General features: G+C 42.3%; 1 protein-coding gene across 1 annotated transcript in view; it reads left to right on the top strand.

Moving 5' to 3' along the window:
• The first annotated feature begins 7,923 nt into the window (after positions 1-7,923).
• Tlr10 (toll like receptor 10) overlaps positions 7,924-11,015 on the top strand; it is a 5,737-nt gene continuing 2,645 nt past the window's right edge. The window contains exons 1-4 of the mRNA XM_031342398.1: positions 7,924-8,100; positions 8,237-8,272; positions 8,554-8,648; positions 10,785-10,953. The gene's annotated coding sequence lies outside the window, so the exon portion shown is untranslated. The remainder of the gene's footprint in view (positions 8,101-8,236; positions 8,273-8,553; positions 8,649-10,784; positions 10,954-11,015) is intronic.

Genomic DNA, 11,015 nt, shown 5'->3' with positions numbered 1-11,015 from the left:
ATGGCTTAACTGGTTCTCTAGACACTTTGCCAACTATTCTTTCTCCCTTTTCAAAAGTTTAGGCTCAAAACAATGTCTCATTCTGTAGCCCAGTCTAGTCTTAAACTCCAGGCAGTCAGCCAGGCAGTGGTGGCGCATGCCTTTAATCCCAGCACTTGGGAGGCAGAGGCAGGTGGATTTCTGAGTTTGAGACCAGTTTGGTCTACAGAGTGAGTTCCAGGACAGCCAGGCCTATGCAGAAAAACCCTGTCTCGGAAAAAAACAAAATAAAACAAAACAAAACCTCCAGGCAGTCCTCCTGTCTCAGCCTCCTAAGAACTGGGACTACACCTGCTCTTTCTTTGGGAAGCCTCCACCTAGGGCCGCTCATCTTTGTCACAGTGCTCACTGCTCATGGTGCTTACCTGTAAGAAGCTGGATTCTCTAGCCTCCAGGAGAAGGAGAAGCCAGGCTACCCTTGGTCTATAGAATGTGTCTTCCCCTTCCCTGTTGCTGAGCTATTATTTCCTGAGGCAGAACAGGACCAGGCTAGGCAGTGGCACTAACGACACATGGGTTAGGGTTAGGGGTTAGGGTTAGGGTGAGGGGTTTGGGGCTAGGGGTTAGGGTTAAAATCCCACTTGCTTGTGGGACCTTCACAACAGAGGCTGACATAACTCCATTTTATCAGATTGTCACTCTAGGAGGGGCATCAGAATGGCTGCTTTTATGCAGGGACAATGAGAGCAGACGGTGCCTTGGTGATATGTTGAGACCTGTGAAATACTCATGTTTCTGATCTATTAGTCGCACTTCTGGGAATCTATTCCAGAGAAATGAGTTGAGACATGGACAAATTCTTCTTCACAAGTTTGTTAAACACTCCAGCTTTCCAGTGAGGGACAAATAAATATACTGTGTTCATTTAAGGACACAGCGTGTAGCCATTGAAAATATTAGAGTTAATGAGCTGGTGGGAAGGCTCGATGCCAAACCTGAGGACTTCAGTTCAGTCCCAAGGAGTCACATATTATAAAGTAATAAGTGACTCCCTCAAATAGCCCCCTGTCCTCTAAATGCATGCCATAGCACATGCATGTATGCACAAAATACATAAGTATAATAAGGTGTTAGGGGTTGAGATGGAGAGTTTTGCCTTATGTATTTTTACCACCATTTTTTAAGCATAGAGGAGGCATTCTATTAGCAGAGAAGAATGAGTATACAGCTATGACATTAAGCTCAACATACAGAACTGCAAGAACACCTTGGTTTCAATTTCAAGATATGCATAGAGAAAGGACCAGCTAAAATATGCAAAAGCGCTATCACTGCTTGCCTTGCCTGCAGTTCAGGGTTGGTTTTGTTTCTACACATTTCTGTACATGGAAAGTTTCCAATCAGCAAATAAATAAATTGGGGTGGAGAAGGAAGGTATAAATATGGACTCTCTAAAAACATACTCTCGGAGTTTCTTTTTCCTTGTCTATAAAGTCGACATCTTAGGGTTTCCTTGTTAAAATGGACTCAAAAAAAAAAAAAAAAAAAAAAAAAAAAAAAAAAAAAAAAAAGAAAAAGAAAAGAAAAGAAAAGAAAGGAAGAAAGGAAAAGAGAAGAAAAGAAAAGAAAAAGAAAAAGGAAATGAAAAGAAAAAAGGTAAAGGTTTTAGTTGCATTGGTGCTGCGCAAGTGTCCCCCCAAAGCCCCTCCAAGGTTTATTCTTTGAGATTACCGATCTTTTTTCCCCTTGAGACAAGACCTCATCTAGCCCAGGTTGGCTTCAAAGTTATTTTGTAGCAGAGTATACCCTTCTGATTTCAATGCCTTCTCCACCTCCCAAGTGTGTAGGTTACAGGTGGGGCTGAGGACAGAAGCCAGAGCTTGGTCCACAATAGACAAGCACTCTCCCAACTGAGCTTAGACCCCAGCCCTTCGTTTTCTTTTTATTAATAAGTAAAATTTCCCAGTTCCTGACTTGGGTGGTGACAGGAAAACAGCATCTGTGAAAATTCAGAAAGGAACTGGGTTCCCTGGCCCACTCCCATTCTCCCTGCCAATCATCCCTTCCGATGCCTCCAGTTACACCCACCTACCCTCTCTACTAGATCCATTCTTCCTCTATTTTCCTTCAGAAAAGAGCAGGTCTCCCGGGGATAGCATTGGAACGATAGCATAAGTTACAATAATACTAGACACAAATGTTCATAGCAAACCTGGATAAAGCAACCCGGGAGGAGGAAAAGGGTCCCCAAGTCATGGTGATTCTCTTCCTTCTCCTAGTTCCTAGCCCTCGCAAATCTAAAGGTCCCACCTTAGTCTACCTGCCCAGTCACTGGCCATTGGCTCTTTATTGATGGAACAAAAACCAATTGGGGGCAAGGACCTTCAGCGTTTGGACACGCAGATTTCCAGTTTTGGGGGGCAGATTAATAATTCAAAGCATTGGAATCAATCCCAACAACCATGGTCATAGCATCTCTCACAGCAATAGAACTTTGACTAAGACAGAAGTTGGTACCAGGGACTTGGGTTTTGCTGTGTCAGGCTTGATAATGACTCTCAGTGGAATGTGTATTTTGAGACTTTGGATTAGGAAAGCAGTTGAATTCTAGTCTTAATGGGCCATTCTCGTAGGAGCATAGGAGACGGTGGTGCTGAGAGACATGTAATATTATAACAGCTTGGCTCAAGGGGTTTCAGAGAAGAATATGTTTGTCCTTGTCTGAAAAGTCTACTGAGGCTAAATTGAAGAGTTTTGGATTGATGGCATTGATGGAGGAGATTTCAAAACAGCCTGGTATTAGCTGTATTATGTAGTTACTAGTGAGCAGATCTTGATAAAAAGGAGCAAGGTGAGCAAGGAAAAATGCAAAATGTACAGTTTGAGGAGGAAATGGGCACAAGAAAATGTAATGGAGCCTAGTCCTGTGTTCAAGAATGTTGAAGAAACAGATTAAAGAAAAACCTGATACTAACTGACATACATAAAAGGAGTAATGACTTCAGGGCAAGACCCCACCTAGCCAAGCTTCCAACTGTGGAAAGGAATTTAAGAAACATTTAAACAGTGAAGGAAACCATCAAAACCAGGAAGCTGGTGCAGATATAACTGAATGAGGGGGTCTGGTTCCAGCCCAATTAGGCAGGAGAACTTGGCAGCTTCAGCCACGTGGTTCTGGCTTTAGAGTCAAGGATACAAGAAAGGAGTTATAGAATCTCAGCAGCTAAAGAAAGCCACTGAGGCCAGGCCTGTGTCAGGGGAACTCAACTGGAGGTTCACAGAGGATATAGTATGAAGCTATGAAAGTGAAGTCTGTATTTTATTGGAGACCCAAAATGTTGGGGATGCCAGAGACATGGAATATCTGCCAAGGAAAGCAGAAAATAGTGTGGAAATAGCCCCAAAAGAAAGAAGAGTATTGCAGTCAAGAAAGGTGAGAGGAGTTGGAGATCTGAAGAGCCCTTTGACATCAGACATGGAAGTGCAGAGTTTGGAGTTTGCCTTGCTGGGTTGTGGTCTTGCTTGGTCTAGTATTTCCTCACTATGTACCTTTTCCTCCATTCTGTAATGGTCATGCATATCTTGTGACATTGTATGTTAGAAGTATGTGATCTGCCTTTTCATCTTGATTTTACAGAGTTTTATAGTTAAGAGATTGCAATGAGTCTCAGAAGAGACTGGACTTTTAAACAGTATTGAGACTATTATAAACTATAAGGACTTTTGAAGTTGGACTGAATGCATTTTTGCCTTGTAATATGGCAACAAAACTATGGGGGCCAGGAGTAGATGTAGTGGTTTGAATAAAAATGGCTTCCATAGGTTCATATATCTAATGCTTGCTCAACTGGAAGTGGTACTAATTTAGAGGGATCAGGGGGTGGAGCCTTGCAGTAGGTGTGGCCTTGATAGAGACAGAATATTACAGGGGTGGGCTTTGGGATTTCCAAAGCTCAGCCCAGGCCCCATGCCTCTCTCTTCCTGCTGTCTATGGATCTGAATATAGAACTCTCAGCTACCAAGTCTGCTTGTGTGCTGCCATGCTCCCCACGATGATGACAATGGACTAAACCTCTGAAACTATAAGCCAGTCCCAATGAAATGCTTCCCGTCATAAGAGTTGCTGTGGTCATGGTATCTCTTCGCAGAAATAGAACAGTGACAGCTGGCAGTGGTGGCACACACCTTTAATCCCAACACTTGGGAGGCAGAGGCAGGTAGATTTCTGAGTTCAAGGCCAGCCTGGTCTATAGAGTGAGTTCCAGAACAGCCAGGGCTACACAGAGAAACCCTGTTTCGAAAAAACAAACAAACAAACAAACAAGCAAACAAAAAGAACCGTGTCTAAGATGCTAGTGTAAGATGGCAAAGGGTTAAAAAAAATGGCAAAAGGTCATTTGAGGGCAGTGAACATTTATTGGATAATGTTAAGTCTATTAAAATTTTTGGTGAACAGCTATTTGAGAGAGTGGTGAGTGTTATTCCCAAAAAGAACGTCTAAGTAGAAAAATGACCCAAATGAAGTGGAAAAACTAAGAAGAGTGACGATAGATTGCCAAGGTGTGTTGCAGTTGGCTAGGTATCAGGATTTATATAGAACATAATGTAAACCCTGAACAATGTAACCAAAAGTCAATAGGTCCCATAGGACCCCCTGACAGTGTTACTGAGTTCTAGAAATGCTATCTTTTTATTACTATGTATCTCTTTATTTGTGTCTATGTGGGGGTGGTGGGTGACACACGGCATGGTGTGTGTGTGTGTGTGTGTGTGTGTGTCAGAGGGCGACTTTGTAGGCTGGCTTTCCCCTTCCCTTTTACATGCACTCTGGAGACTGAAGTTGGATCTTTAGGCGTGAATAGTAAGTGCCTTTGTCACCTGAGCCATTTGTCAGCCTTCATTTTGAATTTGAGACAGAGTCTCATGTCTGCCCTTGAACTCATTGCATAACTGAGGATGACCCTCTTGCCTCAACCTCCCCTCTACCAGGATTATAGAAATGTGCTGCTAAGCCCGGGTGTCTTCCCTTTTCCATGGCAGATATAAATAACAGATGGGGCAGTGTCCTGATAAAGGCCTGACAAGAGATTCCTAAGAGGGAAAAACTCTGAAAAGTCATTAACATCCTCTTCAATATTTATGTAGAACATAAAAATTTCTTGTAGAAATTTAATTTAAAAAAATAAAATTCTGATTATCTGACTGGTGTTTGAGAATTTTGTGGTACAGACAGACAGACAGACACACAGACACGCACATGGCTCCTTTCATCACCAATTTCAAGGTGTTAATGTGACAACGTGACATCATGTGACATTGTGACATTATTAAAGGTGCAGTTGGACAGAAATGGGTGTGAGTGTCCTAACACAGAGTTTTTACCACGAGGTAGCTGAAAGGCTGTCTAGAGTACACGCATGATGAGCCCACAATAGAATGATCAGGAAGTAAAGAGTTTGAGTACTTACTGTTTTTGGTTTTAAGGTCATTTATTCCTATACCAAGTATCTGAACTCAATTTTTAGTGTTGGTTACTTTTAACTGTCTCACAAAATCCTTAATAGTTAAAAACTGACTCTCATAAGTGAATATAAACTGGAAGTGTCAGAAAAGCTCTTAGTAAGCATGATTCAGTGTGTACTGGGTTTTTTTTTTTCCACCTTCAGTAAAGACAATGGCATGTGGCTTCCATGCAAACCAGGGAATTTTGGGGGAAATCCTTGAACTGAAGTGTCTAATAAGATGTTTATCACATGCCTGACATCTATAATTCAGCCACAGATCCACAATAACTCCCGACTACAGTCACAAAGATAGCTATAGTAGGTGTTGGGTATAGATAGCTAAGTGGTATAGACATGTGTATGATCTTGGGCTTAACTAAAAGCTACAGACGGACATCCTACATTGCTCAGGACCTTGGCCTCCATCCCCAGCATCACAAATGAGAATAAACTGCTGGAGCTGGGCAGCCAGACATGGAGCACACCCCTGGAATTCTAGAGCTCGGGAAACTGAAGCATGGGGTTGTAAGTCTGAGCAAACCCAGGGCTGTGTGCAGACCCTATGCCAAAAAAGGAATCAAAGAAACGGGTTGGGGAGATAACTCCCTGGGCAAATCATTTGCTGCACAGGCGTGAGGACCTGAGTTTGGGTCCTCAGCACCCGTGAAAAGTTGGGTGTGTGGCAGCCCAGTGCTGGGTGTCAGGAGAGAAATAGATCACCAGGGCTCACCAGCCAATTGGTCAGCAACAGGTTCAATGAAAGATTCTACCCTAAAAAATAAGGTGGAGACTGACTTAGGTCTGGATGGACCTCTGGCCTTCTTGCTCATTCACACTGGTGTGTACACCCACCAACACACCACATCTACACAAACTCTCCAAAACCAAAACAAAATGGGAAAGTATGAGTTTAGTGAGAATTAAAGACTTACAGACTTTCTCTTTTTCCTTTCTACCTTTGTCAATCCTTTATTCACTGAGTGTGTATAAAAATTTATTTTATTTCATATTTATAAGTGTTTGCTTGCCCTTGAAAGATACATTTGCTTTTAGCCCCTTCCTCTGATACCTTTTCTCCCATTCCTTCCCATCCCTTCCTCTCCCCTCCCCTCCTGTTTCACACACACACACACACACACACACACACACACACACACACACACCCTCTCTGCTTCACGGGCACCAGCAGGTGAGTAACTTTGCTATATAATTTGTTCCATGCCATGATGTTCTGCTTCACCAAAGGCCCCAGGTGACAGGGTGACCTGACCATGTATGGACACCTTTAGAAACCAGAATGAAGTTCTTCTAGTGTAGGTTGATTCTCCTCAGGTGAGCCTGTCATTGTGACTGAATGCTCACTAACACTTGTTTTAAAGGACTCACTTCAATAGACAGCCGCTTCTCGTGTTCTTGAAAGACAACGGCTGGAATTACTCTCTTCCTATCATTTTACCACTCTACCTAATTCCAGGGGCAGAGTAACTGACCTGGGCTTCGAAGTAAGGTGCCGCCAAAGGATTCTAAGACACTGGCAGAGGCCAGCACGGCAGTTCTGTTAAGCAAATAATTGAGTAAACCTGAAACACTGGATGATCCCACAATTCTATTCGATGTATGTGTTTGGTCTCCCTTTTCATAGCATCCAGTTTCATAAACGACCTATAGCAACACAGGTGTCTGGTGATAAAATGTGGCATGTGCATTTAGTGAATATTATTCAGCCTTTATTAAAAAAAAAAGAAGAAGGAGAAGGAGAAGAAGAAGAAGAAGAAGAAGAAGAAGAAGAAGAAGAAGAAGAAGAAGAAGAAGAAGAAGAAGGGTATTCTGAGGCATGCTGGAACATAGAAACAAAAACAAAAACAAGAAAGTTGCTAAGTAAAATAAGCCTATAAGTGCAATTGGGAGGCAGAGGCAGGCAGATTTCTGAGTTCGAGGCCAACCTAGTCTACAGAGTAAGTTCCAGGGCAGCCAGAGCTACACAGAGAAACCCTGTCTCGAAAAACAAACAAACAAACAAACAAACAAAGCCTATAAGCAGAGAGAGAGAGAGAGAGAGAGAGAGAGAGAGAGAGAGAGAGAGAAAGAGAGAGAGAGAGAGAGAGAACAAGTATTGTCTAACTTCACTTACTCTGAGACAGAAAATAGAATAGCAGATACCAGAGGATGCAAAGGGCAAAGTGGAGAGATAGTGTAGATGGGCACCGAGTTTCAGTTTGTGATGATGGATGAGCAAAAGGTTCTGGAAATGACAGTGGAGAGAACTGAACAACCATGGGGAATCACAGTCTGATATAGGCAAGTTAGATGTGTATTTTACAATTAAAAAAAAAAAAGGTGCTCTTCCGTGTTAACTGATGTAACGTGTAATGCCTCCAGCACTCAGCAGAGGGGGAAAGGTCTGAATCCAGGAAATGCTGAGTCAAACTGTTCCCACAGCCACTTCTGACCTCAAGAAGTCATCCACATACCTGCACCTCCAGAGAGATTTCAGAGACTTCAGGCTGGGCTATGAACTGCTGAGCCACTCATGAAAAAGAAATAGGGGATGCTTGAATCTTTTCAAAAGAGCCAGTACAGAGGAGAGCATGCGGACCTACGTTCTTAAAGATGAATGGTTAGTGAGCATGGAGCTTTTGGTCTGAGCAATTATATTTCAGGAGCTTCAGGGTTTGGAGGGATTTTTGTTTTGTGTTCTTTTTCTTTCTTTCTTTATTCATCTATTTATTTTATTGCTGACTGCACCTGGCCAGCTCTTCTACCTACTGTGGGTGATCCTAGGAATCATGGTGAGTTTTTCTGGTTTTTATTTCTCGTGGTTCATGTTAACAACCTAAGCTCCATTACTGTTCTGCATCTCGTTGTATGTCTAAAGAGTATGACAGATCGGAGGAGTCTTCAGTACTATAGAACTTGTTCCAAGGGACACTCTGGGAGTCCAAAGTGGCCCAAGATGCCCAAGGGTGTTCTGTAGTATTTGGGTTACATCAAGGGGTTTGGGGCTACAAGAGCATTCTCGTGGAGTACCTAGGCTGGGCTTGTAAACGAATAACGATGTATTTCCATGCAGGCAGTCTCTCTGATGTGTGACACCTGGCGGAGAATCCTGTGACGGAAGCATACTGAAGCTGAGAGAGGCACTGGGGTGAGAGGAGCCTTGGCCAGGTAAGTGGAGCTCACCTTGGTCAGCACAACACAAGCTGGTGCTTTAGAGTCTGAGAGTGCTTTAGGTTGGGATTCAACTGCCACCCAGAAGGGACCAGACAGATATGGATTCAAACCCCCTACTCCACTACTTTCTATGCTGTCCTAGGAAGTTAACCTCTGAGTTTTAGCTCCTGGATCTGAAAAATAGGAGTAATAGTAGGCACCATTTTGTTGGGGTCGTTGAAAAGATTGAGTAAGATGTTGTATGGAAAACACCGGGCAGCAGGTCAGACACTTAGAAACACTAGAAAATGGTCTTACTCTTATGTCGCAAGATCATTCAATCTTTGGTGGCTTTTAAGCCTTTCTCCATACTGGAATTATTCAAGGGAAAATGACTCAGGATAAGGTCTCTCTGGCAAACTACCAACTGCTGCTGGGCAGTGTCTTTGGGTTCGGACTTTTACATCGTAAGCTGTCAGTGGAAGACTTTCTATGCTTTTCAACTACTTTCAACATAGTATCAATAGCGTCAACACAGGAACAATATATATATATATTACTTACTTACCGGATCCATCTTTTATGAAGCCTTATGTTGAGGTGAGTGTCAGAGTTCAGTGGTCCAGCGTGTGCTTAGCACAGCTGTGGTCCTGATTTAATCCTCCATACGACATCAACAGTAATATAATGTTTATACCTTACTCTTAAAGCGTTTTAATGAGATGCCACAATGCAGAGGCACTGCCTGAGAGACAAGAACTTTTTATGTCTTAAGAGAAGTTCAGTGGGACTTGCTTCCTCTCTCTCTCTAGCTCATCGGGCTGTGATACTGAGCAGGAGGAACCATCATGCGAGAGATGGAAACTGACATCCCAGCCCAGCGGATTGCAAATAAAGTAGCAGGGTGGGAGTGCTGTGATTTTTGTTTTTTAAAGGCCATGGCTCTCAGATCTAGACACGTAAAGTAAGTAAGGAGCTCTGTGAGAGGAAAGTACTGTAGTGGCCTCCTTCAACCCGGTGATCTTGCCAAACCAAACCGGAGCCTGAGAGCTTCGAGGAAGCCAGAGTACCAACTCCATCTTTGTGAAAAATGTTGATGCTTATTTAATGTAGATTTCACATTCATTTCTATGTGAACATTATTCGTCTTGATGACTGAGTTGTTTCTCAAACCCTTAAAAGTGGTTCCTCATGTGCCTCGGCCTGCTCTTGTCTGGTAATACAGAAGAGAACAAAACTTCAGAAGAGACACTGAATGCATGTGAATTATTGTTCAGATAATTATGGCATGATCAATCTTCTTTTTTTTTTAAATTTTTTTCCACTTATTTACTATGTCTGTGTTTTGTGTCATGGGGAGGTGAAAGTAGAGTCTCTGGGGTTCGAACTCAGGTCTTCAGGCTAGGCTGCACATGGTTTTACTTGATAAACCATCTAGCTAGCCCAAGAGATCTTCCAATACTTAATGTATAGTCTTAAGAAAACGGAAAGAGGGCTGGTGAGATGGCTCAGTGGTTAAGAGTACTGACTGCTCTTCCGAAGGTCCTGAGTTCAAATCTCAGTAACCACATGGTGGCTCACAACCATCTGTAATGAGATCTGATGCCCTCTTCTGGTGCGTCTGAAGACAGCTACAATGTACTTACATATAATAAAGAATTTAAAATAAAAAAAAAAGAAGAAGAAGAAAATGGAAAGAAAGTGAGTGAAACTTCATAGTTCTGCCTATCACAGACACTACCATTTGAGCAGTAATTATTCCTTTAGGCAAGTTAAGAACGGGCACTCTGTGAATATTTTGAAGTAGATGCAGAAAACTTACCCTTACATACATATATAATAGTTTGAAAGTCTGTCAGGAACTAAATTGACTTTTTAAGATAATTAAAGTATTAAAGATATTAAAGTGCATATTAACATACCATAATACTTTACTGTATATAGTACCCTGAAGGCATCCATCCTAGATCATTGGCAGTCATGTGTTTAAGAAATGAGTTCACCAGAATTAATTTTCCCTCCAAGACATTTGATAAATCTTACCAGGAACAAAAGCTTATGGAATATAAGAATCATATCATCAATACAAGTAACTCATTTTTTTGTACGATATACGAATTATCCAACTAAAAGACTCCCTGTGCTTCACAGCTGTGTAGAAGGTCCACGACTTTCTTCCATCTGATCCCTGCCCCTCCCTTGTGTGAAGCAGAAGGAACCCTTGGGAGGAGCCCTGTCAGCCAGCCCGCTCAATCATCTTGTCTTCTTACTACACAACTATGAGGAGAAACTGTTGTATGAGGTGTCTCCTCAGCCTGTGGTGAGTTATTACAGCAATGTGAACTAAAACAAAAGAGAGGTTTTTTTTTTTTTTTTTTTTTT

This window comes from Mastomys coucha, unplaced genomic scaffold (assembly GCF_008632895.1).
Source record: "Mastomys coucha isolate ucsf_1 unplaced genomic scaffold, UCSF_Mcou_1 pScaffold22, whole genome shotgun sequence".
Taxonomy (NCBI): domain Eukaryota; kingdom Metazoa; phylum Chordata; class Mammalia; order Rodentia; family Muridae; genus Mastomys; species Mastomys coucha.
Note: the sequence above shows the minus strand (reverse complement) of the source record. Positions and strands in the feature narration are given on the sequence as shown.